The 6,923-nt window shown below is 42.5% G+C and overlaps 1 long non-coding RNA gene across 1 annotated transcript; it reads left to right on the top strand.

Moving 5' to 3' along the window:
• Nucleotides 1-2,022: 2,022 nt before the first annotated feature.
• On the top strand, nt 2,023-5,573 carry LOC142049597 (uncharacterized). The gene is made up of 3 exons (XR_012657774.1): nt 2,023-2,186; nt 2,722-2,864; nt 3,897-5,573. It is a non-coding gene; the product is annotated as an uncharacterized LOC142049597 (long non-coding RNA).
• Nucleotides 5,574-6,923: the final 1,350 nt, after the last annotated feature.

Below are 6,923 nucleotides of genomic sequence, written 5' to 3'. Positions count from 1 at the left end.
CTGCCTTCGTCGACCCAGCCAGTCATGCCATCATAGAAGGCTATCAGGTTGGTCAAGCATGATCTTCCCTTGGTGAATCCATGTTGACTACTTCTGATAAAAGACTGGAGTAACATTTGCTGTCCTCCAGTCCTTGGGCACCTCTCCTGTCCTCCAGGACCTTTCAAAGATGATGGAGAGTGGCTCAGAAAGAACATCTGCTAGCTTCCTCAGCACTTGCAGGTGCATCCTATCGGGGCCCATGCATTTACGAGGACCCAGTTTGCCTAGGTGATCTCTGACCCAATCCTCTTCAACCAAGGGGAAGTCTTCCTTTCTCCAGATTTTTTCTCTCTCCTCTGGGGCTGAGATGCCTGAGGGCCAGCCTTAGCAGTAAAGACTGAAGCAAAGAATTCATTCAAGAACTCTGCCTTCTCTGCATCCTGTGTCACCAGGGCCCGTTCCTTGTTCAGCAGTGGGCCCACTGTATCCCCAGTCTTCCTTTTACTGCTGATGTATTTAAAGAAGCCCTTCTTGTTATCTTTGACATGCCTTGCCAGATTTAATTCCAAGTAGGCCTTGGCCTTCCTCATCACATCTCTGCACACCCTGACAACATTCCTATATTCCTCCCAAGTGGCCAGTCCCTTTTTCCACATACTGTGAACTTCCCTTTTCCTTTTGAGTTTCTCTAGGAAGGGGAGTGAGAGAGTGGCTTGGTGGGCACCTGGCTGCCAGCCAAGGTCAACCCACCACAGAGGCAGTTGGAGATTGTGCATGGTTTAGAACTGCAACAGAAAAAGCTTTTGTCTGGTGAGAAGTTTTATTTCCTTAGACTTCCTTCATTTGACTGGACAGCCAGCAAGGTTTAATATTCTTCCGTTATTAGCTGTAGAATAGAATATTTCAGTTGGAAGGGACCTGCAACGATCATCTAGTCCAACTGCCTGACCACTTCAGGGCTGACCAAAAGGTCAAGCATGTTGTTAAGGGCATTTTCCAAATACCTCTTAAACAGTGACAGGCATGGGGCATCGACCACCTCTCTAGGAAGCCTGTTCCAGTGTTTGACCACCCTCTCAGTAAAGAAATGCTTCTTAATGTCCAGTCTGAACCTCCCCTGATGCAGCTTTGACCCATTCCCATGTGTCCTGCCACTGGATACCAGGGAGAAGAGATCAGCACCTCCCTCTCCCCCTCCTCAGGAAGCTGTGGAGAGCAATGAGGTCGCCCCTCAGCCTCCTTTCCTCCAAACTAGACACACCCAAAGTCGTTAGCTCCTCCTCATAAGACATGCCTTCCAGTCCTTTCACCAGTTTTGTTGCCCTCCTCTGGATGCATTCAAGGACCTTCACAGCCTTGTTAAATTGTGGTGCCCAGAACTGCACACAGTACTCAAGGTGAGGCCACACCACCGCTAAATACAGAGGGATAGTCACCTCTTTTGACCAGCTGGTTATGCTGTGTTTGATGCAACCCAGGATGCGGTTTGCCTTCTTGGCTGCCAGGGCACGCTGCTGACTCATATTGAGCCTGCTGTCAACCAGCACCCCCAGATCCCTTTCTGCAGGGCTGCTCTCCAGCCATATTTCTCCTGATCTATACTTGTGCCCAGTGTTACTCTGTCCCAGGTGCAGAATCTGGAATTTGTTCTTGTTAAATTTCATGCCATTGATGATTGCCCAATGCTCCAAACTATCTAGATCCTTCTGTGAGGCCTCTTGTCCCTCGAGGAAGTCACCAGCATCTCCCAGTTCGGTATCATCAGCAAACTTGCTAATGGTGCATTCAACACCTGCATCCAGATCACTGATAAAAATATTGAACAGAACTGGCCCTAGAATTGAGCCCTGAGGAACACTGCTGGTGACTGGTCACCAGCCAGATGTAGCCCCATTCATAAGTTTCTAGCAAACTTAAAAATAGTTGACTAATAGATGATCTGTGTTTGTTTCTCCTTCTGTAGTTTGGAGGTAACCCATTTGCTTCCTTAGTAAGCAGTGTATCATCAGGAGGGGACAGTCAGCCATCTCGTACAGAAAATAGAGGTCCTTTACCAAATCCCTGGGCTCCTCAGTCCAGCTTGCAGAGTTCCACAAGTACCAGCACCAGTGGTGAGAGCAGTGGCAGTAGTAATGTCGGAAATAGCACCTCTGCCAGTATGGGACAGAGCTCAACTATACCAAATTTGGGATCTGGACTAGGAGGTGTGACTGTTATTGCAGTTGTATATGTTTGCAAATATTCAGGAGTTTGCCGAAATGATTCTGTTATTAGAAAGAGATGTTTTGATTCAAAGTTTGTATTGCTGTTTATTTCCATAAAACATTTGAATATTATCAAAGCCCTCTGTAGAAAACAAACATAAAAAGTAAACCAAGAGTACTAACAATACTTGTGTACTGCCTTAAAATAACAAAAGTAGGGAATCTGTAGATGAATGATAATATTTCTTCTGTTTGGAGACAAACAGGAAAACAGCTAGTAATGCAGATACTTGAGACTGCTTGTTGGATACGACCTCTGGCTTAACTTGTTTCTAGGGCAGATGCATCTGTGTAAGCAGAACCACACTGAGATGTATTTAAGGGGCTAAAGCTCTTTTTTTTTTTAAAAAAAAAAAAAACCAACCAAAAAACCCAAAACCACACAGTTGTATCCCAGTTCTAGGCAGTCTAAGTTGATTATAGTAAAGATTTTTACTGAAGTGACCCATTTATTTATTTATTTATTTTATTAAAGTTGGTATGTTCAACACACCAGGAATGCAGAGCTTGTTACAGCAGATAACAGAAAATCCACAACTTATGCAAAATATGTTGTCTGCACCCTATATGAGAAGCATGATGCAGTCATTGAGCCAGAATCCTGATCTTGCAGTACAGGTAAATGCTTTTGGTGTAGCAACGTGTTGTGTGCACTGGAGTGAAAAAAGGAATTGAATTTATGATACAGTTATATTTTCACTACAGAGTAATTGTGCCAACTTCTCAACAATAACTTGTCTGTTGTGAATGGTCCAATTTTTAACGTATGCTGATGCCCGACATAGTGAAGTTGTTACCTTTAGCAATCTGTTGCAGTAAGTTTCTTCAATTTGTAGTTGGACGTCATGTCAGGCATTCTCTTGTAACAACTTTTAAGTTTGTATATGTTTCGTACAGCCCTAAACTTCTGTGGCCTAGCATAAGAACCGGTTATACAAAAGAAATGTTTTGATTATAAATTAAGGTAGATCTGCTACTAAATAAATACCCACCCTAGCTTGGGAGGACAGAAGTGGAGGGGAAGGAGTTTGTGCCATATCTAGCTGTTACTCTGGTTTTCATTTCTCATCTGCGATCCTTGCTCACAATAAAAGAGCTAATACTTACTGTTGTTTTATGAATGGTAGTGTAGAAGTGCTTTCCCATTTTACTTACAATAATATCCAAAGTCAAATCTTGAACTGAGATAATATTATTTTTTGTATATTAAACAGTTAATTAGGAAAATATCCCAGGCTTTTTGCAGACAATGTTTACAGGGAAACCGTCACATTTGTAGTGGAAGCTGACCAGAAAAGGCTTTTCTTGTTATGTAAATGAGGTTGCTTTGGTGAGGATCTAGCAAGGATTCACTTCAAAAGTTTAACACCCCCACCCCCCAAAAAAACCCCTCACAACAACAAACACACCCCCAGAAAAACCCCAACTCCACACCACCAATGATTTTAGTCAGTTCTCAGGCTGGTGGTTCATCATTTCAGAACAAGTTTTGGCCAAAGGAGAAGTGGGAGATAATTACTCCGAGGTTATCATAGACTATTATCTTGTTTTCTGATTCATATGTGGTAAATAGTTGTCTTAAAATCCACTCTAGTATTTACTTTTTGATCTACTGCTTGATCTATGATGTTAAATATTTTTGTCCCATAGATGATGTTGAATAATCCTTTATTTGCTGGAAATCCTCAACTTCAGGAGCAAATGAGGCAACAGCTTCCTACTTTCCTTCAACAAGTAAGATGAGATACTAAGTGTTGTTAATAAATGTCTGAAATTGTGAGCAATTTTTGCAATAAACTGGTTCCTTTCCTTGATTTCACTTAAAGCTAGATTCTGTTATGTGTATTCTCATTAGCTTCAGACAGAGTTGCATTTTCCCTTGATAATTAAGTGCTTGATTTATCTCTCCATGCCTTTCAAAAGTTAAATCTGGCTTTCAGTGGATGTGTTTGTCTGTGACTAGCACAACTGCTTTGATTTGCTGTCGCGTCTTTGCTTAGAAGAAATGACTTGTTCTTACTGCGCGCCAGCCAGAGAAAACCTGTTTCTTACATGATTTCTTCTGCAAATTAAAGAAAAAAGATTATTACTTTCCCCACTACTAAGATAAGCTTTTATGGTACTTTTCTCATACCTCCTCCAACCTGCCCTGAATATTTGGGGTAAAGAGACCTTACAGCATGCCTTGAAAGAGGCGAGTCATAAGCTAATTCAAAAGATATCTTAACTGTCACAGCGTATACTAGGACTGTGTCCTTTAAATAGGACTAAGCAAAATTTTTAGGAATTAAAAATGTAATCCAGTGTATGAGTTCCATTATTAGGCAGTCCTTGCAAATCAAAGTAAATGTGTGTTGCCAGGATCTCATTGCATGGAGGCAGTATTATGAGTAAAATAAATAACAACATTAATTTCATGCCACTGATGATTGCCCAATGCTCCAAACTATCTAGATCCTTCTGTGAGGCCTCTTGTCCCTCGAGGAAGTCACCAGCATCTCCCAGTTCGGTATCATCAGCAAACTTGCTAATGGTGCATTCAACACCTGCATCCAGATCACTGATAAAAATATTGAACAGAACTGGCCCTAGAATTGAGCCCTGAGGAACACTGCTGGTGACTGGTCACCAGCCAGATGTAGCCCCATTCACAACCACCCTTTGAGCCCTGCCGTTCAGCCAGGTCTTCACCCAGTGCACCGTGAACCTGCTCATCCCATAGTTGGACAACTTGTCCAGAAAGATGCTGTGAGGGTCGGTATCAAAAGCCTTCCTAAAATCCAGAACAACTACATCCACAGCCTTCCCTTCATCCACTAGGCGGGTGACCTTATCATAGAATCATAGAATGGTTTGGGTTGGAAGGGACCTTTAAAGGTCATTTAGTCCAACCCCAAGAAGGATAGAAGGTTTTAAAATTAGTTAGACAGGACTTTCCCTTTGTGAACCCATGTTGTCTGTGCCTGATGATTGCATTGTTCTTTAAATGTCTTTCAACAGCACCCAGTATGATCTCCATAATTTTCCCAGGTACTGAGGTTAGACTAACAGGTCTGCAGTTTCCTGGGTCTTCCCTCATGCCCTTCTTGTAAATTGGAGTAACGTTGGCTACCTTCCGGTCAGTGGGGACCTCCCCAGACTCCCAAGGCCTTTGGTAGATGATTGAGAGGGGTCCTGCTGTAACACCCGCTAGCTCCTTCAGTACTCTGGGATGAATCCCATCAGGCCCCATGGACTTATGAACATTCAGATGATACAGCTGGTTCCTTACAATTTCAGTGTCCACAAATGGAAAGTCACTGTTCCTGTACTCATGGTCCTCCAACTCAGAGGACTGATCAGCCCAAGGTCTATCATTATTAAAGACTTAATATTCACTTTCACATTGTAGAGTAAGGCAGTGGCTAGACCAAAGATGTGGTAGGATTCCAAATAAACTAGGCCAAACCAGCTTGAGGATTAGCCACAGTGATACATGTGTTTATAGCCGAGCAGCTTTTTTCTTGTTGAATGAAGGTAGCATCCTATGGAAGCAACAGCTAATTTAATAATATAATCTTAAAGTACCAGTTAGGAATGTTAAAGGATGGAAGATATCCTAAAGAGTGTGCTGTATTGTTCCAGTCCAACACTGCATTGGACAGAGCCCTACCACCATAAGTGTTTCTACAAGGAGTCTGCAAAGATGCATCATGAGCTGATTCCTTATATATACTTGCACAAGCACCAATCCTGTGAGTGGTTGCATCAGGTGCTTCAGCCCAGCCTTGGGTCCATCCCCCAGCCCAGCTCTGCTACCAAAGGCGGCCCCTGAGTACTTGCTTTCCAAGATGGCTACAAGACAATGCTGTGGCTCTTATTTCATCATCAGGGGAAACTTCACTCCCTTACAGGGAGTTGTTCTGGTTCTGGCATTCCTGCTTCCAGCCAGTTCAACTCCTTATGCAGTTGGGCCTTCTTGCCCTCCATGCAGATCATTCCTTGGTCACAAATTACCACTGCTGAGCAGTTACAATTTGAATTTCCCCTTCACTTGCTATAATAATCTCAAGCATTTAGAATAAATTCTGTTTAGAATAAAAGCTTAATAACTTTAAGCTCTTCTTTGTAGGTAGAGTGATTTACAGTACAGTGTTTTTGAGTGATCTGGTGTCAAGGAAACTTAAATGTATTTACCTAGGAGGAAAGAGCAAAAAGGGCTTTAAAAAGTAAATACTACTTCTCATTTCTAATCCAATTCTATTCATTATTGTCCTAGAAGGAACAGAGTGCTAGGAATAATGACAGCAAAGATTAAGGGCATTCTGACATTACAACTCTTTTTTAATCCAACGTAAGAGGTAGAAGTTTCCTACAGCTCTGCTTCTCATATAAATATATGTGTAGCAGACTTTTGTACCAGTGTGTCACTTTTTAATCTTTTGTCCTTGAGGAATTTTTCTCTGTTCTCATCGTGTTTTCTAACAGGGCAAACTGCAATGTGTTTCTGTCAGAATCTGACCTATTTCTGCTTCTTAGCCTTCTCTTATGGTTGGAAAAACCCAGTTCTTTCTTCCTCCGTGGAGTGGCATATGCTCCAGCCCCATGACCACCTTGGCAGCCATCCACTGGACCTGCTCTACTATGTTAGTGGCTTTCTTCCAGTAGGGAGTGGAAAAAGGGACACAGTCCTCCACA

This window comes from Phalacrocorax aristotelis, chromosome W, assembly GCF_949628215.1.
Source record: "Phalacrocorax aristotelis chromosome W, bGulAri2.1, whole genome shotgun sequence".
In the NCBI taxonomy this organism is placed as follows: Eukaryota; Metazoa; Chordata; class Aves; order Suliformes; family Phalacrocoracidae; genus Phalacrocorax; species Phalacrocorax aristotelis.
Note: the sequence above shows the minus strand (reverse complement) of the source record. Positions and strands in the feature narration are given on the sequence as shown.